Raw genomic sequence first — 26257 nt, 5'->3', positions numbered from 1 at the left:
ATGCCCACTGAGACTCATGAAACTCCCGGAGAACCCTCAACCGATACTGAACTGGAACGAAGAGCTTATTATCAGGCAATGACGGAAGAGCAAGAGACTGAGTCTCAAGAATCTCTAGCTCCAACTTGGAGAACACCCCATCAATGACCACCCCATGCTGAAGAAAGGAGGAAGGAGGTTCAGGAGGTGATACCAGAGCCAAACTGCGAGACAAAGCATAGGCCTTGACATTCTTGGAACCAGGCTGAAAGGTGATGGAAAAATGAAAACGTGAAAAAAACGACCACCTCGCCTGTCTAGGAGTTAAGTGCTTAGCCAAATCAATGTAGGACATGTTCTTGTGGTCCATAATCACCGTAATCCGATGAACAGCCCCCTACAAAAAGTGCCTCCATTCTTCAAAAGCCAGTTTTATGGCTACGAACTCCCAATTCCCAACATGATAATTTCTCTAAGCAGCAGAAAATTTCTTGGAGAAACAGGCACAAAGTATTAAGTAAGTCAAAGTGGCGGGTCTCTGAGATAACACTGCCCCCACCCCCACCTCTGATGCGTCCACCTCAACAATGAATGGTTCAGACAGAGCAGGCTGGACCAATACAGGAGCAAACATGAAACATTTTTACAATGAAGAAAACACTGCAACTGCCGGAACCAACCAGTTTTTAACATCATCCCCCTTACGAGTGAGATCAGTGAGAGGCTTGACCATCTGAGAAAACCCTTTAACAAATTTACTATAGTAATTGGCAAACCCAAAAATATGCTGAAGACCTTTAATACCCCTCCCAAATACAGATAAAATTATATGCTCCCTGGAGGTCTAACTTGGAAAACCACTTAGCCACAGACAATTGGTTGAAAAGATCAGGAATAAGCAGGAGGGGGTAGGTATTTCTCACCATAATCTTATTAAGTTCTTGAAAATTTTTGGCAGTTCCATCTCTTGAACAGGCCACATAAAGTTGACCATGAGAAAAGCATGGAGATTGCAAATCAATCTCTACTACTTTCAAGGACTGTCCCTGAGCATTGTTAATGGACATTGCAAATGCCAGTTGAACTGGAAACTGGAGGCTTTTAAAATCAAAAATTGTTGAGCTGTGTGTCTAATCCTATCCTGTGTGATCCCGTCTGCTAAGCTGTGTATCTAATCCTGTCCTGTGTGATACTGTCTGCTGAGCCGTGTATCTAATCCTATCCTGCGTGATACTGTCTGCTGAGCCATGTATCTAATCCTATCCTGTGTGATAGTCTGCTGAACCATGTATCTAATCCTATCCTGTGTGATACTGTCTGCTGAGCCATGTATCTAATCCTATCCTGTGTGATGTCAGCTGAGCCGTGTACCTAATCCTATCCTGTGTAATACTGTCTGCTGAGCTGTGTATCTAATCCTATCCTGTGTGATACTGTGTGCTGAGCAGGGCATCTAATCCTATCCTGTTTGATACTAACTGCTGAGCCATGTATCTAATCCTCTTCTGTGTGATACTGTGTGTTGAGCCGTGTATCTAATCCTATCCTGTGTGATACTGTGTGCTGAGTAGTGTATCTAATCCTATCCTGTGTGCTACTGTCTGCTGAGCTGTGTATCTAATCCAATCCTGTGTGATACTGTCTGCTGAGCTGTGTATCTAATCCTATCCTGTGTGATAGTCTGCTGAGCTGTGTATCTAATCCTGTCCTGTGTGATACTGTCTGCTGACCTGTGTATCTAATCCTATCCTGTGTGACACTGGGCTCTCCCTGCAGTCTGTGTCAGAGGGTGGTCTGTGTCGGCACGGTAATAAATTGTATTATTTCCAGATTTACAGAAGGATTTTGCAGAAGCCACACAACTGCTAGATAAAGATACGCTATTTATCTAACTAATATAAAAAAAATTTAATTTCTATGTTGCCTTTATGACACATGCTAACAGCAGACTCAGGGAAATTGCAGGTAAATAGTGACTTTTGCATAGCACAGCAGGTTTTACGCCAGTCGCGCAACTGCTAAATAAATATTACCTATTTCAGCAATAGGTGAGGAAAATTATTTAGCAATTAGCTTTTAAAAAGGATGTTTACTATATTCTGGAACTGACAAATATTATTTAGCTGTAAAAAGTTTTTTTATATGTTGGTACACAGGATTATTATATAGCTCCAAAAAAATTTGTTTAGTATATGCTGGAACGAACTAATATTATTTGGCTCTAAAAAGAGCTGCTTTGTATATTATGGTAGTGGATGAAACCCTGCCTATCTCTCCCTAATCCCACAGTCTGTTCCCAAACTACGCAACGCAATGCAATCTAGCAGAGATCTCCAGCATGTATTTGCAATGATGATAACACCCAGGTGCCTGCCTTTCTCTTTCCCTGTATTAAATCTCTCCCTAGTTCCTACACTATCTCCACCTAACAAAGAACTAATCTTCACCCTCATGAGCTCTTAAAACAGCTTTTTGGAATCACAAACTCTCCCTATATGCTGCTTTCACTCTCCCTCTCGTCTGCAATGTGCACAAGATGGCGTCAGCAGGCATTAAATATCCCCTATGATGCTGTGAGGCCAGCCAATCACAGTAATGCCACACCAAAGGTGGAACCGGCATTATTGTGATTGGCAAGCAAGCCCAGCAAGTACATTGGCTGCAAATAAAGCGCCAAACATGCTGGGTGGGTCACTCAAATATACCAAGGCGAATAGCAAATTACTCACCGAATGGCGTACTGTTCATGCGAGTAACGAATAGTGCTAAATGTATTTGCTCATCACTAGTCACACAATTTCTGCTTTACATTTTCACAAGGAGAAATGGGTAAAAATGGTACCAAAATTTGTCCCACAATTTCTGCTGAATGTAGAAATACCCCATATGTGGCTGTACAGTAATGATTAGCCACACGACGAGACTCGGGTGATACGGAGCACTATTTGCCTCATGGAGCACAGAATATCTTGTGGACACCATATACAGAGCTCCTAAATGCTAGAAGAGCAGAATTTCCCCTCAAGTGACCCCATTTTGGAAATTATACCCCTTTGGGAATTTATCTACAGGTATAGTGATGATTTGACTCCATGAGTGTTTTTTTTTTCAGAAACAAGCAGTAGTGGATGTTGCTGGTTGAAAATTGAGAATCTGCTATTGTAGTGCCCATACATTATAGCACCCAGTATGTTGTAGTGCCCCTATGTTGTAGTGTCCATACATTGTGCCCTGCTCATGCCTCTGGATGGACTCCATAAATTATGTGGGCCCCCATCGCTACAGAAATGCCAAACACGTGGATGCTAAATGTGGTTTAGGCACACTGTGGGGCTCAAAAGAGAGAGGGGCATTTGGATTTAGGAGTGCAGAATTTGTTAAATTTCGTAGTACAAAAAACATGAAAGCCCCCTATATTTCCATTTACAGATGACGGACCTGAGTGTGGACTTGCATTTTTTGTGGATTGAATTGAAGCTTTTATTGGGAACATTTTACATAACATTTTTGATCAAGTTTATCCTGCGCTTTACGCTGAGCACTTACCGTATATACTCATGTATAAGCCGAGATTTTCAGCCCATTTTTTTGGGCCGAAAGTCCCCCTCTTGGCTTATACGCAAATCATATACCGAGGGTGGGTGGGGGAGGGGGAGTGGGGTGTCAGAGACCATACTCACCCCCTCCTGGCACATCTCTGCAGCCCCTGTTTCTCCCTTGGTCGTCTGCTTCCTGCGTTCAGCTGACACGTGGTACCGCTCATTAAACTCTTGAATATGCGCATATTTATTAGTTTAATGAGCGGTACCATGTGACCGCTGAATGCAGGAAGCAGACGACCGATGGAGAAGCAGGGGCTGCAGAAAAGACCGTGCGCCAGGAGGGGGTATGACGGGGGCAGAGCAATATTCACCTGTCCCAGTTCCATCGCCGTGCACCGCTGTGTCTCCGGTTCCTAATGCTGTGACATTCAGGTCAGAGGGCATGATGACGTAGTCAGTGCATGTCCTCAGCTGAACTTCACTGCAGAGACCCGGGAGACACAGCGGTGGACGGCGATGGAACAGGGACCAGTAAATATCGCCAGTGCCGGGGGCTCAGGACACCGGCACCTGGCCCCCAGTGATGGAGAGGTGAGTATGTCATTTTTTTTTTTAATTGCAGCAGCAGCAAATAAGGGGTATTTATGGAGCATCTAATGGGGCAGCATTAACCCTTGTGCAGCAGCATATTATGGGGGTATTTATGGAGCATCTTATGGGGCAGCATTAACCCTTGTGCAGCAGCATATGGGGGTATTTATGGAACATCTTACGGCTGCTGAACTCCCTGCCTATGCTTTTATACAGACTATGATACTTCCAACTTAATGACTATGCTATACCATTTGAATTATGGCAAAGCCCACACAGCTGGCCAGAGGTCATATGGACCTGCTCTGGTTGATGAAATCTTTTGGTGTGTGTTAAATTGATTGAGGTACTTTTTTTGTTGATTCATGCTATTCAAATTGCAATTTGTCGAAACCACTGGGTCCACTGCATTTCAAAAACTACGAGACTAATTAAATTTGCATTGACTCGATTAACGCGTTTCTAGTAGCAGTCATTTTTTTTGCATTCTTTTTCAAATATAGTTCCAATAAACTTCACAAAACGTAAATCTACCCTTATAGAAGTTTAAAAAAGTTATGAAAGTTATGGCTCTTAGGCCTGTTTCACACTTCAGTTTTTTGACGTCAGTCAATATCCACCAGAGTGTAAAAAAACGGATCCGTTTCCGTTTTGCCACAAACGGATGTCACAGGATCCGTTTTTTGACGGATCAATTTTTGGTGGCATTGTGCTGAAATTTAAAGTGACATGACTGTGGAAAAGGAGAGAGAAAGAGAGATCTTCCGCCACCAGAACAGAATTTGGGGTTAAATTTCTGGCAAGGAAATTATTCCGGGCATGCTCAGTGTCAAAAAGCGGATCCGTTGCCGGATTCCATCAATAAACGGTTGGCAATGGATCCGCCGCCCATAGGTGACCATTATAACGAATGGCACATAGCGGCATAATCGTTGCTATCCGCTATTTTGACGCAGACAAAAAACATTTCATTGTCCATTCACTGAAGTCAGCGGACGCCAAAATTATGGCGAATCCGTCAAAAAACGGATCCAAAGGATGACCATCCGTCAAAATCCGCCGCTAATGCAAGTCAATGGGAATAAAAAGGCGGATCCGTTTTTTTGCAAAACGGTGGATTTTGACTGAAGGCAACAAACGGAAATGTGAAACAGGCCTTAGAGTGCGACAAAGCAAAATTGACTCCGACATTAATAAGTTTTTATTGCACTGAATTATAAAATATATATATATATATATATATATATATACACAGTATTTAATTGGTTTTATCGCACTCATTAACAAAGTATAACGTTAACTTAAAATTTTACCACGCTATAAACAGCAAATAAACACTGTAAATGCAAATCATAATGCAGTAATAACCCTCCCTATAATAAAGTATAATAAAAGTTTATCACTAATTTATATGTGACTCAGAAATTTGCCATTTTAAAAACATATTTCATTAGGACTGGCATTTCACACTTAAGGACTCTGGCGCATCTCCTCTGTGGTGTGAACCCCTGTGTGCCTCGCCAGAAATACTGAGACTGGAGATACCGGCGTAGCATTTCTGGCATTAGACATCCCTGCGCTTTTGCTGAATTTGACAGGCGGACATATTCATACCCTGGCCCACCGAGGCTTTCTACAGCTCTGCCCAGTTTGCGGAACTGCTTCAAATTTGTAGGAAAACACCAAAAGTTATAAAACTTTAGCTCAGTTCCACATTGAAAAATCGCAACATTTTTGCGCAATTTTTTTTTTTTTTGCTTTCTTGTTCTACAAAAAAAAGTAAAAAACTACCATGATCTTAGAATGTGATGATGAATAACAAAAATATTTCTTCTGAAGAAGACCCAGAGTAAACCAAGATTTATGAGAATTCCAACATAACGAAAAAAGTCTTTTTTCCCTAAAGAGCTCTAATCTCGTCCATAGGCTTTGTCTGATTTTGCTTCTCAGTTTTATTCTCTTAAATAGAAACTAGCTGCAATATCATGCTTGGCCAATATACAACCCCTGGCAAAAGTTATGAAATCACCGGCCTTGGAGGATGTTCATTTAGTTGCTTAATTTTGTAGAAAAAAAGCAGATCACAGACAAGGCACACAACTAAAGTAAATTCAAATGGCAACTTTCTGGCTTTAAGAAACACTAAAAGGAATAAAGAAGAAAAAATGTGGTAGTCAGTAATGGTTACTTTTTTAAAACAAGCAGATGGGAAAAATGATGGAGTCACTCAATTCTGAGGAAAAAATTATGGAATCATGAAAAACAAACCAACAAAAAACACTCCAACACATTACTAGTATTTGCACCACTTCTGCCTTTTATAACAGCTTGCAGTCTCTGAGGCATGGACTTAATGAGTGTCAAACAGTACTCTTCATCAATCTAGCTCCAACTTTCTCTGATTGCTGTTGCCAGATCAGCTTTGCAGGTTGGAGCCTTGTCATGGACCATTTTCTTCAACTTCCACCAAAGATTTTCAATTGGATTGAGATCCGAGCTATTTGCAGGCCAAGACATTGACCTTATGTGTCTTTTTTCAAGGAATGTTTTCACAGTTTTTGCTCTATGGCAGGATGCATTATCATTTTGAAAAAATATTTTACAATCCCCAAACATCCTTTCAATTGATGGGATAAGAACAGTGTCCAAAATATCAACATAAACTTGTGCATTTATTGAAGATGTAATGACAGCCATTTCCCCAGTGCCTTTACCTGACATGCAACCCCATATCATCAATGACTGTGGAGATTTGCATTTCCTCTTCAGGCAGTCATCTTTATAAATCTCATTGGAATGGCACCAAATAAAAGTTTCAGCATCATCACCTTGGCCAATGCAGATTCGGGATTCATCACTGAATATGACTTTCATCCAGTCATACACAGTCAACAATTGCTTTTCCTTAGCAAATTGTAACCTTGTTTTTTTCTGTTTAGGTGTTAATGATGACTTTCGTTTAGCTTTTCTGTATGTGTATCCCATTTCCTTTAGGCAGTTTCTTACAGTTCGGTCACAGATGTTATCTCCAGTTTCCTCCTATTTGTTCCTCATTTGTTTTGTTGTACATTTCCTGTTTTGGAGACATATTGCTTTAAGTTTCTGGTCTTGACGCTTTGATGTCTTCCTTGGTCTACCAGTATGTTTGCCTTTAACAACCTTCCCATGTTGTTTGTATTTGTTCTAGATTTTAGACACAGATGACTGTGAACAACCAACATCTTTTGCAACATTGCATGATGATTTACCCTCTTTTAAGAGTTTGATAATCCTCTCTTTTGTTTCAATTGACATCTCTCATGTTGGAGCCATGATTCATGTCAGTCCACTTGGTGCAACAGCTCTCCAAGGTGTGATCACTCCTTTTTAGATGCAGACTAACAAGCAGATCTAATTTGATGCAGGTGTTAGTTTTGGGAATGAAAATTTACAGGGTGATTCCATAATTTTTCCCCTATGCTTTGTTTAAAAAGTAACCATTACTGACTACCACATTTTTTGTGCTTGATTTCTTTTAGTGTTTCTTGAAGCCAGAAAATTGCCATTTGAATTGACTTTAGTTTTGTGCCATGTCTGTGATCTGCTTTTTTACTGCAAAATTAAACAACTGAATGAACATCCTCCAATGCCGGTGATTCCATAATTTTTGCCAGGGGATGTACAAGGGTGAAGCTGTTTTAGTAAGAAAATACTAATCATCAAAAGTGCTCAGTATCACAAAAGGTTTTTGCAACATTCGCTCAAAGTATGTTTCTTAAAATAAATGGAATTGCCTTACAAAGTCTCACAAGTACCTTAAAATTGGTGTGGAATACATTGATTTCTAACAAAATTCAAAAACAGGCATACAAAAACCCAAGTAAAAAGTAATCAAATATTTTCAAGAAAAAAAAATCTGAAAAACAAATGTACTACCACATACAGAGATTTCCCAGCCCTGTAAGTCATCATTTTCTAGAGCAGTGAACCTGCCAGTTATATTGCACTGGTATGAGTGCGATTGATAACTGGAATGAATTACGTGAATGGTAACTGGTCACTCCCCGAGTCTGTTAATGATTTAGAAAAAGACAAACGTAGGCAAGAGATGTTTACGCACTTATGTATCAGTGTGAGGCCTACACGGAAGTCACGGTCTACACAACGCAGCCTCGATGTCTGAATCTAGGTAAGAAAATCCAAATTAAACAAAATTGGAGCAGTTGAGTAGCAAAAGGGAGCAAAGGGAATTGTGATCTAGTGGTCGGGTGATCAGGGACAGGGACACATGATCTGCCTGGAGGCCTCATAATGATATTGACTGCATTCCTGTCAGGCTGACTGGTACATAGTGATCTAATATTTGCCCACCAATGATTTAAGACATTGTGGACATGGCAGAGCTGTGTACGCAAACACGTATAGTCCCTGTGACTTCCCACGTCTGGTGCCTCTGTACGGCACTATTACTGAGATGTTCTCCTCTAGAATCAATGCTTCAAGCAATGGAAAATGTCCCATAGGCCCACACTATGTTCCTATCGGCTTTATTGGCACCACATTAGGGTTTTTGTTGTGTGGTCAAATGTGTTTAAAGGGGTTTTTCTATTTTTGTCAATTTGTACTTGGTAAGTTCCCTTGACAGTGTGTAGCTCAAAAATGGGTCCCTCTGTTGGGACTCCCAGTGACCAGCTATAATTTGTGGGGAAACCTGGCAGTAAATGTTCAGTTCCCTCACAGTGGCACCACAGGAAAAATTTTGCATTACAAGAATACCTGGTTTAGCCGCACTCCAAATATCACTTTTACATTCCTGTCGTGGGTAATATTATTTGAGGTACCCATTAATGTGACTCAACTAACTTTTATGAATATAGGAGAATATTGCAATGAGTCAAAGCTTGCAGACTTTGCATTACGAACAGGAGCGACACGCTGTGGCTCAAAAGTTATATATGGCGTTCATGGAGACTCTGACTACCTTACCCGATATAATCAAGTGTCCAGAATAACATACCAGAGAGGCTCGCAATGCAGCTGCTATAGTATCCATGAAGCGAGGTGCATCAAGTCAACTGACTTATCATTTTTCTCTATGAAAAGTGAGATCATGTCTCTTTTCTACACAAGAGAGAAAAGACTGGTCCAAGTATGCGATAATCCTGTGAGCCTGCGACTTTGGTCACTTGCCATTATGCTATATTTAAAAGTTAAAATAAATGTATGATCAGAAAATGCCCTGTTCTAAAAAACTTTTTTTGTGTTAAATGTATTTTTTTTTTTTTAAATGTTGGCAATGATTTTTTTTTTTGCTTTCATATCCCAGTCTGTACTTAGAAACAAAATTAGAAATCCTTACAGTTTTCATAATGAGCTCTGGGACTATTTTAATATCATACTACCTGTCCTATCAAGAAAAGTTTACAGCAGTTTCCTTATCATCAGAGGCAGAGTTGACAGATTTCACCTCTATACACAGCTGATAACACAGGATCCAGCAATCATAATAGGTGATGTCACAACATCCCCCCATGCCCACTCCCTTGTCAATGACATTTCCACACGTTCATTAGATGCTTTAATACAAAATGATACGGTCTGAGACAGTCTATTGCTGCTAATGTACAAGTAAATTTACGGGAAGAGCAGGAAGTTAAAATAGTTCAGTGGCTTTTGTTAAAATTGCAAGATTCCTAATTCTATTTTTAATGCTGATAGCAATATGAAAAAAAAAATGCCAAAAAAACACATTTAAAGGAAGACTGTCACCATGTTTTTCCTATATGAAGTAGGGCCAGCACCTGCAAGCCTCATATACAGCATTTTAGAATGATGTATGTACAGTCAAGGCCGAAAATGTTGGCATCCTTGAAATTGTTTCAGAAAATGAAGTATTTCTCCCAGAAAATTATTGCAATTATACATGTTTTGTTATACACATTTTTATTTTTTTTTGTGTGCATTGGAACAACACAAAAAAAACAGAAAAAATAGGCAAATTGGACATAATTTCACAAAAAAAACTCCAAAATAGGCCAGACAAAAATGTTGGCACATTTCCAAAATTTTGGGTATACAACTTTGCTTCAAACATGTGATGCTCATTCAAACTGACTCAATCTTTGCATTAAGTGTCTGTTTGTACCACACTAAGCATTGAAAACAGAAAGAGGTGAAGAGTACTGTCTGAAGACCAAAATTGTTGAAAAATATCAACAATCTCAAGGTTACAAGTCCATCTCCTGAGATCTTGATGTTCTTTTGTCCACAGTGTGCAACATAATCACTTTTACAACCAATGGCACTGTATCTATTCTCCCTGGATGTGGACAGCAGAGAAAAATTGATGAAAGGTTGCAACACAAGATAGTCCGGATGGTGGATAAGCAGCCCCAAACCCCAAGATTACCAAAGGATTTTGGGTCACAATGTAGTGCCCAGTGTCAGAAAGCTGGGCTTGCGTTGTAGGTCAGGTGTCTGCCAGCATGACAATGACTCCAAACATGCTTCAAGAAGCACCCAGAAAGGGATGGAAATAAAGTGCTGGAGAGTTCTGAAGTGGCCCACAAGAAGTCCGAATCTAAATCCCAATAAGCATCTATGGAGAGATCTTAAGATTGCTGCTGGGAGAAGGCACCCTTCATATATGAGAGACTTGGAGCAGTTTGCAAAAGAAGAGTGGTCTTAAATTCCAGTTGAGAGGTGTAAGAAGCTTGTTGATGGTTATAGGAAGCAATTGATTGCAGTTATTTATTTCAAAGGGTGTGCAGCCAAATATTAAGCTGAGGGTGCCAACAATTTTGACTCTTCCACTTTTGGGGTTTTCTGTGAAATTGTGTCCAATTTGCATTTTTTTTCTTTGTTTTTTTTTGTGTTGTTCCAATACATACAAAAGAATTAAATATGTGCAATTGCAATAATTTTCTTGGAAAAATACTTCACTTTCTGGAATAATTTTAAGGGTGCCAACACTTTTGGTCATGACTGTATGTCCCCAGTGCTCTCTGCATAGCACAATAAATAGCTTTAATTATACTCACATACGGCGCGGTCCGATTCAATGAGCATTACTGGTCTTGATCTGGCGCCTCGTCACTTCTTGCAATTGCAGTCTTCCTTCTTGTTTTGTATAGATGAATAATAATAATAATAATAAATTTTATTTCGATAGCGCCGACATATTACGCAGCACTTTACATTTCAGAGGGGATTTGTACAGACAATAGACATTACAGCATAACAATAATCACATAGATCATAACAGATACCAAGAGGAGTGAGGGCCCTGCTCGCAAGCTTACAGTCTATGAGGAAAAAAGGGAGACACGAAAGGTGGGTGGTAACAGTTGCCCTGATTGTTTGGATCAGCCATAATGTTAAGTGTGTAACAGTACAGACACAGAGGGCTAATGGATGCATAAAGCATGTGGGAACGTGATGCGGGGAACCTGGTTATGGTAAAACTTTTGGCTGTGCCACACAGGGATAGATTAGGTTAATGTGTTGAGGCGATAGGCCAGTCTGAATAAATGCATTGTCAGGGCACGCTTAAAATTGTGGGGATTGGGGACTAATCGTATTGACCTGGGAAGTGCATTCCAAAGAATTGGCGCAGCACGTGTAAAGTCTTGGAGACGGGAGTGGGAGGTTCTGATTATTGAGGATGCTAACCTCAGGTCATCAGCAGAACGGAGGGTGCGGGTAGGATGGTATACTGAAACAAGGGAGGAGATGTAGGGTGGTGCTGAGCCATGGGGGGCTTTGTGGGTGAGGGTAATAAGTTTATACTGAATTCTGGAGTGGATGGGTAGCCAGTGTAATGACTGGCACAAGGTAGAGGCATCGGTGAAGAATATGATCCTGGCTGCAGCATTGATGAAGCATACTATGTCACCCACACAGCGTCCTCCATCGTGCTACTATGCAATCTTGCTTCTTTCTGCCCTGCCAAGGACATAGCAAAGTACTGAAATGTGCATGAGCTAGGTAATGGCAAAGAACGCTGGTACATACACACTAGAAGACTTTGCTCTGCCCTCAGCAAGTCAGAAAGTAGTGAGAATGCATTGGAGCGCAATGGAGGACACTGTGTGGATGACATAGAACGCATCATCCACACGAAGCAAGAAGGAAGGCGGCGATCACAAAGAGAGAGGAGCTGCCGGATCAAGACAAGCGATGCCCATCAGACTGGACTGCCCCATAGGGGAATACGATAAAAATTACTTTTTGTGTTATGCAAAGTGCAGTGGAGACATATACACAAAATTGTAGATTGCTGACAGGTTCCCTTTAACACAAAATTCAAACAATAAGTCATTTTCTGATGACTATTTGGTAATTAAAGGGAATGAGTTTTCTAAAATAGCCCCAGTGTTACCTGTAATTGTAATCATGACTCTGATGATAATGAAACTGCTGTAAACGCTTCTAGTCTAAAATAGTCCTAGCCACCATTATGGAAATGGAATGAGATTTGCATAAGATGAAAAAGAAAAACTGTCGATTATATTTTAAAAATATATTTAACACAATAGCTGATTAAAGAAGCACTCCTCCTCCCATCAATTTTTTTATCATCATAATATATTGCAATCATCATATTATATAGCACTGTGTACTTACAATTGCTCATTTTACCTTTCTACCCAGATAATACCTCTCTTTTTTATTTGGTATATGACATCATGTAATTAAAAATAGGTTAGCTGAATCCTTCCAAGCTCTGTATAGAAAAAATAAATCTCTTTCCCTTTTGTGAGTCATCATTAGAACTACAATTCTACTCTCTGCAAAATGCATGGCAGGATGGAGGAGCAGAGCAGCTGGGTGTGGAGTTGAAGATGGGGGATGAGTCACGCAGTGAAAAGAGATTTCCTGTTTCTACCGAGAGCTTAGAAGGATTCAGCTAGTCAGTTTTTAAATGCGTGATGTCATAGACCTAATGGAATAGAGAAGAATTAACTGGGTAGAGAGACAAAATGAGCAATTGTAAGTACACGGTCCTATATAATGTAATGAATGCAATATAGTAAGAGGATAAAAACTTTGGAGTGCTTCTTTAACCCCTTTCTGACATTGGATGTACTATTCGTCCATGTGTCCTGGGAATTAATTCCCATGGATGGAAAAGTATGTCATAGGCGATCAGCCGCGCTCACGGGGGGGGGTGCACGGCTGATCGCGGCCGGGTGTCAAACATGATTGCAGCATTCTGGGAGCAGGCAGAGGGGCTGTCAGCTGTGAAAACCTCTCTGCCTTTGGATTGGAGACCCCGCAGCATGACACGGGGTCCCGATTGCTCCCATGGTAACCCGATGTCATCATGATGACATCCAGATTACCAGAGCTCAGAGACTTCCTGTCATGCGCAGTGCATGTCAGGAAGTCTCTGAGGTTAGTGGGAAATTACATGCAGCGCTGACAGCTTATATGGCATGCAGATCTGCATGCCATATAAGCGATCAGCCAGTACAAAATGAGTGTCCCATAGTGGGACACAGTGTAAAACATAGAACAAAATTTAAAAAAAAAAGTAAATATGTAAAAATGTAAAAATATTTTAAAAAATAATTAAAAATAATAAAAAAAATCAATATTTATTCTATCATTAAATATTTGAATAAAAAATAAATAAACAATAAAAGTACACATATTTAGTATCGCTGCGTCCGTGACGACCTGACCTATAAAACTATCCCACTAGTTAACCCCTTTAATGAACACCATTAAAAAAACAAGGCAAAAAAACAATGCTTTATCATCATACCACCGAACAAAAAGTGGAATAATGCGTGATCAAAAAGACGGATATATATAATCATGGTACCGTTGAAAACATCATCTTGTACCGCAAAGAAAAACAAGTTGCCATATAGCTCCATCACCAGAAAAGTAAAAAAAACTTATAGCTCTCAGAATAAAGCAATGCAAAAATAATTATTTTTTTCTATAAAATAGTTTTTATTGTATAAAAGTGCCAAAGCATAAAATAATGATATAAATGAGGTATCACTATCATCATACTGACCCGAAGAATAAAACTGCTTTATCAATTTTACCACACGCAGAACGGTATAAACGCCCCCCCAAAAAAAAAAAAAAATTCATGAATTGCTGGTTTTGTTCACTCTGTTTCCAAAATTTGGAATAAAAAGCGATCAAAAAATGTCATGTGCCCGAAAATGGTACCGATAAAAACGTCAACTTGTCCTGCAAAAAACAAGACCTCGCATGACTCTGTGAGCCAAAATATGGAAAAATTATACAGTCATGGCCAAAAGTATTGACACCCCTGCAATTCTGTCAGATAATACTCAGTTTCTTCCTGAAAATGATTGCAAACACAAATTCTTTGGTATTATTATCTTCATTTAATTTGTCTTAAATGAAAAAACACAAAAAGAATTGTCCTAAAGCCAAATTGAATATAATTCCACACCAAACATAAAAAAGAGGGTGGACAAAAGTATTGGCACTGTTCGAAAAATCATGTGATGCTTCTCTAATTTGTGTAATTAACAGCACCTGTAACTTACCTGTGGCACCTAACAGGTGTTGGCAATAACTAAATCACACTTGCAGCCAGTTAACGTGGAGTAAAGTTGACTCAACCTCTGTCCTGTGTCCTTGTGTGTACCACATTGAGCATGAAGAAAAGAAAGAAGACCAAAGAACTGTCTGAGGACTTGAGAAACCAAATTGTGAGGAAGCATGAGCAATCTCAAGGCTACAAGTCCATCTACAAAGACCTGAATGTTCCTGTGTCTACCGTGCGCAGTGTCATCAAGAAGTTTAAAGCCCATGGCACTGTGGCTAACCTCCCTAGATGTGGCCGGAAAAGAAAAATTGACAAGAGATTTCAACGCAAGATTGTGCGGATGTTGGATAAAGAACCTCCACTAACATCCAAACAAGTTCAAGCTGCCCTGCAGTCCGAGGGTACAACGGTGTCAACCCGTACTATCCGTCGGCATCTGAATGAAAAGGGACTGTAAGGTAGGAGACCCAGGAAGACTCCACTTCTTACCCCGAAACATAAAAAAGCCAGGCTGGAGTTTGCCAAAACTTACCTGAAAAAGCCTAAAACATTTTGGAAGAATGTTCTCTGGTCAGATGAGACAAAAGTAGAGCTTTTAGGGCAAAAGCATCAACATAGAGTTTACAGGAGAAAAAAGAGGCATTCAAAGAAAAGTACACGGTCCCTACAGTCAAACATGGCGGAGGTTCCCTGATGTTTTGGGGTTGCTTTGCTGCCTCTGGCACTGGACTGCTTGACCGTGTGCATGGCATTATGATGTCAGAAGACTACCAACAAATTTTGCAGCATAATTTAGAGCCCAGTGTGAGAAAGCTGGGTCTACCTCAGAGGTCATGGGTCTTCCAGCAGGACAATAACCCAAAACACACTTCAAAAAGCACTAGAAAATGGTTTGAGAGAAAGCACTGGAAACTTCTAAGGTGGCCAGCAATGAGTCTAGACCTGAATCCCATAGAACACCTGTGGAGAGATCTAAAAATGGCAGTTTGGAGAAGGCACCCTTCAAATATCAGGGACCTGGAGTAGTTTGCCAAAGAAGAATGGTCTAAAATTCCAGCAGAGCATTGTAAGAAACTCATTGATGGTTACTGGAAGCGGTTGGTCGCAGTTATTTTGGCTAAAGGTTGTGCAATCAAGTATTAGGCTGAGGGTGCCAATACTTTTGTCCGGCCCATTTTTGGAGTTTTGTGTGAAATGATCAATGTTTTGCTTTTTGCTTCATTTTCTTTTGTGTTTTTTCATTTAAGACAAATTAAATGAAGATAATAATACCAAAGAATTTGTGTTTGCAATCATTTTCAGGAAGAAACTGAATATTATCTGACAGAATTGCAGGGGTGTCAATACTTTTGGTCATGACTGTAGCTCTCAAAATGTGGTGATTAGAGTTGAGTGAAATGGGTCAGTCAAATTCAAAAGTCGCCGACTTTAGCTAAAATCGGGTTTCGCCTATCTAAACCCGACCATAGCGTGATGTCAGCCATGAGGTCGCCGACCCGCGCGCCAAAGTCGCTTTTCAAATAATGCTTCCAGCGCCTTTTCTCAGCCAATGATGGAGGACGCACACTGTGGGCAATGTGATGACATGGGCAGCGGCCACCACCATCTTAGAGAAGGGCACTGAAGTGATTGGCTGGCTTTGTGTGGGGTCACAGTGGCTAAAAAAGGCCGCGACCGCCATCTTATTTCTGCCGATCTTAGAATAGGGAGCGGTGCTGCTGATTCTGAATAGGGAGAGCATTAGGCAGGGAAGAAGAAAAAAAATTGCTTCTGCGGATTGCACTTTTCACTGTACAGTTAGTGTGCAGTGAAAAGGGAGGATTTTTGTTGTGTGCACCAGCGCTGGTGGTGATTAGGCTGCCTTTTAAGGCTACCTGATAGCTGAATTGCTGTGTGCACACTGCTGTTCAAACTGCTTTTTTCAAAGCACTTCAACTTTTATTATTTTGTTCTGGTCAGTTACCGAGCGTTCATTTTTTCACACACCGTATAGCGATGTACGCTCCTCACACACTACCGTGTACCGGCTGGTATCACGGACAAATACAAGCTATCTGGGTGTGACTCTGGAAAAACAAACCGAGGAGATTTTCCATTTTTCCAGACCTACACCGTATAGAGCTGTCCGCTTTTCAAACAGTTTTGCATATCTGCTGTTTGATCACGGTCCAAACTATACAGAAACAGCGTGTGTCACTCCGTATAAAAATAGACGGAGACTTAAAATTTTCCATACAGACACCGTATAGCGGTGTACGCTCCTCACACACTACCGTGTACTGGCTGGTATCCCGGACAAATACAAGCTATCAGTGTGTGACTCTGGAAAAACAAACCGAGGAGATTTTCAATTTTTACAAACCTATACCGTATAGAGCTGTCCGCTTTTCAAACAGTTTCATATATCTGCTGTTTGATTACGGTCAAAGCTATACAGAGACAGCGTGTGTCACTCCGTATAAAAATAGACGGAGATTTAAAATTTTCCATACAGACACCATATAGCAGTGTACGCTCCTCACACACTACCGTGTACCGGCTGGTATCACGGACAAATACAAGCTATCTGTATGTGACTCTGGAAAAACAAACACGAGGAGATTTTCCATTTTTCCAAACCTACACCGTATAGAGCTGTCCGCTTTTCTAACAGTTTTGTATATCTGCTGTTTGATCACGGTCAAAACTATACAGAGACAGCGTGTGTCACTCTGTATAAAAATAGATGGAGATTTAAAATTTTCCATACAGACACCGTATAGCAGTGTACGCTCCTCACACACTACCGTCTACCGGCTGGTATCACGGACAAATACAAGCTCACTGTGTGTGACTCTGGAAAAACAAACAGAGGAGGTTTTTCATTTTTCCAGACCTACACAGTATAGAGCTGTCCGCTTTTCAAAGTTTGCATATCTGCTGTTTGATGACGGTCAAAGCTACACAGAGACAGCGTGTGTCACCCCGTATAAAAATAGACGGAGATTTGCAATTTTCCATACAGACACCGTATAGAGTTGTCCGATTCTCAAACAGTATTGTATATCTGCCATTTGCATTACGGTCACATCTATACAGAGTCAGCGTGTGTGTGACACTCCATAAATACATATACGGACATTTCCATTTCTCCATACACCATATTGAGCTGTCCGATTCTCAAACAGTATTGTATATCTGCTGTTCGCATTACAGTCACATCTATACAGAGTCAGCGTGCGTGTGTGACACTCCATATATACATATACAGAGATTGTTAGTTACACAAAAAACATATACAGCTGTACACTTCTGATACAGTACCGTATATCTGCTTGTTGGATTACGGTCAAATACATACTGGGGGAGCGTCTGTGACTAACAAAATATATGCGTAGATTTAATTTTTTTAATACAACTTACACAGCTGGACGCTCCTCATACAGTACCATCTCTCTGCTGGTATTTTTGGTACATTTTCCCAAACATGAGGAAGTATGGTGGAACAGGCCGCGGACGTGCGCAGGGGTGCGGCTAGTACTGATGGTGGTGGTGCATCGGCTGGTTCTGGCAAAAGCACAATAGCAGCTAAGGCAGGAGGTGTTGAGCCTGCGTCATCGTCTGGCCCAAGAAGACCTGTAAGGTTCCCTTTTCTTCGAGTGGGAAAACCGCTTTTAAAGCCGGAGCATCAGGAACAGGTTTTGGCATACATTGCCAAAACAGCCACCAGCTCTATTGCCTCCTCTTCTGAACGTTCAAAACCTGCAAGCACGGAGTCGTCAGTGCAGGGTTCTGGTCAGGAAAAACACCTTTCCTTGTGTCCTTCACCCCCACCAAAAGTGAAGGATGTGGCAGCCCACACTTCAGATTACTCTATGGAGCTCTTTTCTCATACCATGCCTGGGTTATCCAGTCAAATCCTGAATTCCCCAGTCCAAGATGAATCTGACATGGAGTGCACTGATGCACAGCCACTGCTAGATGATTCTGCTGGTACATTGACCCAGAGAACTACATTGCCCTCGCAGTCTACTGAGCCAGAATCTGACCCTGATGAAACTCAGATGCCCCTTCCCGCATACTATACCACCTTACACGGTGACACAGAGGAAGGTAAAGAGGAAGGTGCAGATAACTTTGAAGAGGAGGTGACCCAGTTCTTGACCCAGATTGGCATCCACTGGGCGAGGAGGGTGGCGCTGGCAATAGTTCAGATAAGGAGAAGGATCCGCAGCAGGCATTGACGTCGCAGCAGCAGTTATTTGGCAGGCTCGTAGCTGTCCAAAAATGTGGACCAAAAACTAAAAGAGTTGCAGGACAGCTTGACCAGATGGTCAACTAAGCACAGCGTGCAAGGCCAGAAAATGTATACCATAGTAGGAAGAGCGCAGTGTGGCACTTCTTTGTCCAAAATCCTACTTATGAGGCAAAGGTTAGCTGTAAGAAGTGCGGAAGGACCTTTAGCAGAGGTAAACTACTCAGAAATTTGAATACCAGTTGCATGCTTAGACATTTAACCAACATGCACTTGCAAGCGTGGACGGACTACAAAATCTCAGGTAGCACATGTGCACCTGTTCCGACTCAAGTTAGCTGGCAACGCTCCATCGCTTCCCCCACTGTAAGGCCACCGCTAAGCACACCACCATCAAGAAATGTTGAGGTGTCGTCGCTAGGCCTAAGCAGTCAGGCAATCACAATATTTTCGCGAGGAAACACTGAATCTAGGCCATCAACACCCTCACCATCACCAACCCCTTCTCAGTCCATCATGTCCAATGCTAGTTCCCCCATATGCAGCTCTCAAGTCCAGCTCACCCTACCAGACACTCTGAGTAGGACAAGAAAGTACTCATCCTCTCAGCCACGTACACTGGCTTGGAACGCCTACATTGCCAAACTGATCTCATTAGAGATGATGCCCTTCCGTTTGGTAGAAAGCGAAGCTTTCCAAGAACTCAAGGCCTACTCTGTCCCACGCTACGACCTACCCAGTCGGCACTTCTTTTCTCGAAAAGCCATCCCTGCCCTCCACCGGCATGTGAAAGACTGCATTGTCCATGCACTAAAACAATCAGTGAGTCGAAAGGTGCACCTCACAACAGATGCATGGACCAGTAGGCATGGCCAGGGCTGTTACGTGTCCATCACTGCGCACTGGGTTAATGTGGTGGATGCACGCTCCACAGGGGACTGCGGCGGTGGAACAGTGCTGCCTAGCCCACGGTATAAGAAACAGTTGGCTGTAGGCTTTCGACCCTCCTCCTCCTCCTCCATAAGCGAAAGCTCGCCCATAGAGCGCAGTCGCACGAGCAATCCATCCGCAGCTGGCAGTTTTGCACACGAGGTGTCCCACTATCGAACAGCTAGTGGTAAGAGTCAGCAGGCTGTGTTAAAGATGATGTCTTTGGGCGACAACAGACACACCGCTGAGGTACTGGCCAACTACTTGCAGCGACAAATTGAGTCATGGCTGGGCAGTCTACATCTTGAGCCAGGCAAGGTAGTCAGTGATAGCGGCCGTAATTTTGTGGCAGCCATAGCCCTTGCAAAACTCACACACATACCTTGCCTGGCTCACACTTTGAACCTGGTGGTGCAGTGCTTCCTTAAAAATTATCCGGAGTTAACATCCCTGCTCCATAAGGTGCGAAGACTGTGCTCGCACATCCGTCGCTCGCCCGTACACTCCAGTCGTATGCAGAAGCTGCAGCGATTGCTCCATCTCCCCAAGCACTGCCTAATCATAGACATTGCAACAAGGTGGAACCTCACCCTGCACATGGTTGAGAGGCTGTGCGAACAGAGGCAGGCTGTAATACATTTGTGGGAGGATACACGGGCAGGCAGTTTGAGGGAAGACATGGAATTGTCGGGTGTGCAGTGGTCAAAGCTGAAAGACCTCTGTAAAGTCCTTCAGTGTTTTGAGAAATGCAGAAGGCTGGTAAGCGCAGACTACGCCATCATAAGCATGAGCATTCCACTTATGTGTCTGCTCATGCAAAGTTTGACGCACATTAAGGATCTGGTGTCTGCAGGAGAGGAGGAGGAACAGGAGGAGGAGGAGGAGGAGGGAAGCCTTGCTGACAGTCAGCCATTGTCTGGTCAGGGAATTGTCCTGGCCGAGGTGCAGGAAAGAGAGGAACAGGAGGAGGAGGATGAGGGGGATGATTATTTTGGGCAGGAGGATGCTTCTCAGGGGGCAAGAGAAAATGTTGGCGTTCCAAGGTCAGGTACAGGATTTGTGCATGACTGTAGGGATGTGGATTTGTCAGAAAGTGCTCCTCCACCCAGCAGTGGCAGTGCATTATTGACACCTGGAACATTGGCCCACATGTGCGATTATGCCTTGCGGATCCTAAAAAGGGACCCCCGCATTGCCAAAATGATGAAGGATGATGACTACTGGCTGGCCATCATCCTCGATCCACGCTACAAAGGCAAATTACACAACATCATGCCACAGGAGAACCTAGAGATAATATTGGCTAACAAACAAGCAACTCTGGTAAACCGTTTGTTTGAAGCTTTCCCAGCACACAGCAGTGGTGCTGGTTCTCCCAAGAGCCATAGTGGGCACAATGGAAGAGGTGTTCATGGTGCACACAGCTGAAGTGGCGTTGGAGACAGGGGTTTCATGACCATGTTGTGGACTGATTTCTCAAGTACCGCTCACACGACAGTTGTCAACTATGGTTACAAACTACTTCTCCTCCCATATCGTTGTTCTTCCTCACAGGTCATTCCCCTTTGACTATTGGGCCTCTAAACTGCACACCTGGCCTGAATTGGCACAATATGCCTTACAGGAGCTCGCTTGCCCTGCTGCTAGTGTGTTATCTGAAAGAGTCTTCAGTGCTGCTGGATCAATCCTGACAGAAAAAAGGACCCGTCTGTCGACCCAAAATGTTGATGATCTAACCTTCATTAAAATGAACCATGCATGGGTTTCAAAGGATTTTGTCCCACCTTCCCCTGATGACACATAGGTTGCCAGAAAACTGCCTCGCTTTTGTCCTCCACTTCCTCAGACTTGCCCAGTTTCGCTATTTGCATCTGCTGAATGTCCAGCCTACACATCAACATATGCCATTTTTTAAACCTCCCTAACTGGGCTGCCCACCCCCCAAGGGCTGGGGTCAACACGTGGCGCACCCTGGCAAGTACTGTTGCTCTGGATAGGTGGATGAGCCCACTGATGGCTGACGACACTGGCACAGGGCCCGTCATAGTACAATACAGTGTCTCTGACGGTGGGGGGCCCACTTGCCATCAGACACACCAGTGTACTATGAGGGGCCCTGTGCCAGTACCGTCGCCCAAGAGTGTGCCCCCCCTGCTTGGTCAGAGCCACAGCACTTGCAAGTTGCAATACTTACCTCTCCCTGCTCCACCACTGTGTAGTCTGGGCAGTTAAATCCTTCACAGGGACGGCCACTAGAAATTTGGTGTATTTATCGATGATGGTTAAGATGTAGCTATGGCCTGTCCTGCTGGCCTCTACCTTCAGATGATCAATGGCAACCATTTGTAATGGACGTCAACTTACAAGCGGATGCAGTGGTGCTTTATGATCACCTTTCATAGTTGTGATAGTCACAGATGTGTGACATTCCTGCCACCATTTTTCAATGTCTCCTCTCATGCCAATCCAATAGAATCGCCTAGGGCCTGTGGCTTCTGTCTTTTGCACTCCAAAATGACCAGACACATCATGATAGGCAGTGAGGACCATGTCTACATCTCTCCCTGTGATCACAATTTGATGGAGACGAGTAACGGTGATGTGATCCACGCTACTGCGATAAAGCAATCCTTTCTTCACAAAGAAACGTTTTCACTGTCTCCACAGAACACAGTAATTGAGGGTCTGCATCGCCTCTGCAATATCTACCGGGAGGTTTTCCCGTGATGAGTAATTCCCAAATTTCTGCTAACACTCGACTTTCCATCTGTACTTGTATCAATGTACAGTAGTTTCCAGTAGCGGAGAGTCTGGACTGGCTTAGTGAGATTGAAATATATACGAAGATTTAAAAGTACCACAACACTGTATACTGGTGAACGCTTCGAATACCTTTCCCTTTTTCTACTTTTTAAATTCTGGTGTAATACATACTGAGCCTGTGAGTGTCTGTGTCTGACTCCGGAAGTATAGACGGAAATTTACAATTACCCCTAGACTGGATACACCTGGTATGTGCTGATACAGTACCTTTGTTCTAAATTTTTTATTACGGTATCATCCATAGTGAGTGAGAGTGTGTGGTTACGCCTTCTATATATACGGTGAATCGGAGATACCAATTTTTACAATATACTTGATACAGCTTGTATCTTGTTATACAGTACCTTTGTTCGACATTTAGTATTATGATCAAATCCATACTGAGTATGCGTCTGAGAGTGACTACGGGACTATGTATACGGAGATTTCAATTGTACCCTATAATATATATACTTGCTATCTTGTTATCCAGTACCTTTTTTACAACATTTTTTATTATGGTCAAACCCAGACTGAGTGAGCGTCTGAGGGTGACTCCGGAAATATATACCGAGATTTCAAATATGGCCAACACTGTATACAGCTGTACGCTTCTGATACAGTAACCTTTTTTGCTATTTAGATTCTGGTGGAATTCATAATGAGCCTGTGAACATCTGTCTGTTACTCCAGGAAATATATTTGGAGATTTAAGATTACCCCAACACTGTATACAGCTGTACGCTTGTGTTACATTACCCATTTACAGGTTTTCATATTCTTGTGTAATCCATACTGGGCCTGAGAGCGTTTGTGTCTGCCTCCTGAAATATATATGGAGATTCAGAATGTTTACACTATACTATATATACCTTGTATCTGGTGATACTGTACACTTTTTCAACTTTTTATTTTATTGTGTAATCCATACTGAGCCTGTGAGCGTCTGTGTATGACTCATGAATAGTGTTGAGCGATACCATTCGATACCCAAAAATATCGTATCGGATGGTATCGCCCGATACGAAAAAAATATCAGGTATCGCCGATTCCGATACCGGAAGTCCCATTCAAGTCAATGGGACTTCCGGTATCGGAATTTAAAAAAGCCCTTTATTTCCTTGTTGGCTAATTCTACATAATTGAAAACAAATAAGAATCATGTAGAATGTATTGTGGGAGGTGGAGGAGACATTAAAGGCATAGTGGTTTATTCAAATCACATGGCATAGCATTAATTCCAATTTTTTTTTTTCAAGACGTTCGGAGTTAAAAAGATATTGACTATGTTAACCTTTTTTATATTTTGTCAGATATGTATGTTTCACAACTTCCATGCTCTTCACCTTCTTTTGTACTTCTCCCACACTTTCTCCTTCATGATCCGCAGCAGTAGCATTTTTTTCATCAACTTTTTCTTCACCTTATTCATCTTCTTCTTCTTCATCTTCTTCCCATTAATTTTTTTTTTCCATTCTTCATATTCTTCTTATTCAGCTTTTATTAATTTTCATATGCTATTTCTTCATCTTCTTCCTATTCTTCTTTTTCTTCATTTTCTTATGGTGACAGGCATTCCTGTAGTACTTATCTATAAAAGTTATAAGATTACACCTTACGTTCTGCCTGTCACTAAAGATTTACAACAGGATTTGTCCGCGTTCAGTTTGGCCTGCAGCAGCAGGCATTTTCCAGGGGCACCACGAGGAGGAACGGAATCACCCCCATTTACTGCTTAGTCTTCTTCTGCTTATAATTTTGATTTCTTCTATGCAGATTTTTAGTCTTATGCTTAATGTTCTTCTGCTTTCTGTTCTTCTGCTTTTGCTTCTTCTGCTTCTTGTTCTTCTATCTTTTGTTCTGTATCTTGGTGGTTGTCTTCATGTTCTTTGTCCTCTTGGTCTTATTATTTAGGGTCATATTTCTGGTCTTCTTTGGTGTGGTCTTCAGGGTCGTCGTCATCAGGGTCGTCGTCATGGAGATCAATAAGGATTACCAAAGACAATTTCAAAAAGCTTGATCTTGGAAATGTAGCAGAAGGTCCAAGAAGGCTGAGAAACTGGCGAGAACCAGCAGACAGTGCTGGCACCCGGATGGGTAGCAGAAGGAACAAGAGCCAATGGCACTACCGAGGACCAACTGACGGTGCTGGACCACGGTTACTAAGCAGAAGGTACCTGTGCTAAAAAGCACTACCAAGGACCAGCTGACGGTGCTGGACCTTGGATACCGAGATGGAGGCACCTAGGCCAAAGGCTCTGGCGAGAACCAGCAGACAGTGCTGGAACCCGGGTGGGTAGCAGAAGGTACCCATTCAAAGCAAAGTAGCCAGGCCGCAAGCCGACCGCAGTTACCAAAACCCACAGTCCTACAGGGGGTCCATGTCCCATTGGCACTACGGATCAAGCCTTCAGTGCCAGTTCCCGCAGCCCACATAGGAGTCACCTAAACTGCAGGCACCGTAGAGTCGGCTAACCCGGCCGCAAGACGACAGGACAACGGATTGGTGGCATAGTGACCTTGACACTACCCAGAAACAGCAGGCGTGCTGAAAACAGGCTGGGCAACAGGGAGTACCCATGCCAAAGACACTGCCGAGAACCAGCTGACGGTGCTGGAACCCAGATGGGTAGCGAAAGCTACAAGAGCCAATGGCACTACCGAGGAACAGCTGACGGTGCTGGACCACGGTTACTAGGCAGGAGGTACCTGTGCTAGAAAGCACTACCAAGGACCAGCTGACGGTGCTGGACTTTGGATACCGAGATGGAGGCACCTAGGCCAAAGGCTCTGGCGAGAACCAGCAGACAGTGCTGGAACCCGGGTGGGTAGCAGAAGGTACCCATTCAAAGCAAAGTAGCCAGGCCGCAAGCCGGCCGCAGTTACCGAAACCCACAGTCCTACAGGGGGTCCATGTCCCATTGGCACTACGGATCCAGCCTTCAGTGCCAGTTCCCGCAGCCCATATAGGAGTCACCTAAACTGCAGGCACCGTAGAGCCGGCTAACCTGGCCGCAAGACGACAGGACAACGGATTGGTGGCATAGTGACCTTGACACTACCCGGAAACAGCAGGCGTGCTGGAACCAGGCTGGGCAACAGGGAGTCCCCGTGCCAAAGACACTGCCGAGCACCAACTGGCATTGTTGGAGCCCAGGGACAATCATGGTGCAGGCCGAGGCCTACTTGGTGGCAGTTTTTGATTGTTTGTAGGCTACAACAGACTGTCAACGTGCTCCAATTAGGCATCTGTCTCCACTCTGTTTCCAGGATTTCACGTGACCACCAACACCGCCAGTTTATGCGTACAGCAGCCGTCTGCCCAATCCACACGTGTTCCTGTGTTACTGGGGTTCTGTAATGTCAGCAGATCCCCTGATGTGTGTCTGCCACTGTCTCCTGCTCTGTCCACATTCCCACTGCTTGCAGTGGGAAGGTGGACAGCGCAGGAGACAGTGGCGAACACACATTGGGGGATCTGCTGACGTTACAGAACCCCAGTAACACAGGAACACGTGTGGAATGCGCGGACGGCAACTGTGAGCAGGAACTGGCGGTGTTGGAGGTCAGGGAAAATACTAGAGACAGAGTGGAGACAGAGGCCAAATCAGAGAATGTTTAAATCTGAAATAGTTAGTTTGGAGGCAGCAGCAGTTTGCC

At 42.8% G+C, this 26257-nt stretch overlaps 1 protein-coding gene across 2 annotated transcripts in view; it reads left to right on the top strand.

Moving 5' to 3' along the window:
* TMEM98 (transmembrane protein 98) overlaps positions 1-26257 on the top strand; it is a 110928-nt gene that overhangs the window by 13978 nt on the left and 70693 nt on the right. The window contains exon 1 of one of the 2 annotated variants that reach the window (XM_073572732.1): positions 8193-8280. The exons of the other annotated variant lie outside the window; for it this stretch is intronic. The gene's annotated coding sequence lies outside the window, so the exon portion shown is untranslated. Of the gene's footprint in view, positions 1-8192; positions 8281-26257 lie in introns of those variants that run through there. 2 annotated transcript variants of the gene reach the window in all.

This window comes from Dendrobates tinctorius, unplaced genomic scaffold, assembly GCF_039654945.1.
Source record: "Dendrobates tinctorius isolate UK_male_01 unplaced genomic scaffold, ASM3965494v1 ptg000032l, whole genome shotgun sequence".
Lineage (NCBI taxonomy): Eukaryota > Metazoa > Chordata > Amphibia > Anura > Dendrobatidae > Dendrobates > Dendrobates tinctorius.
Note: the sequence above shows the minus strand (reverse complement) of the source record. Positions and strands in the feature narration are given on the sequence as shown.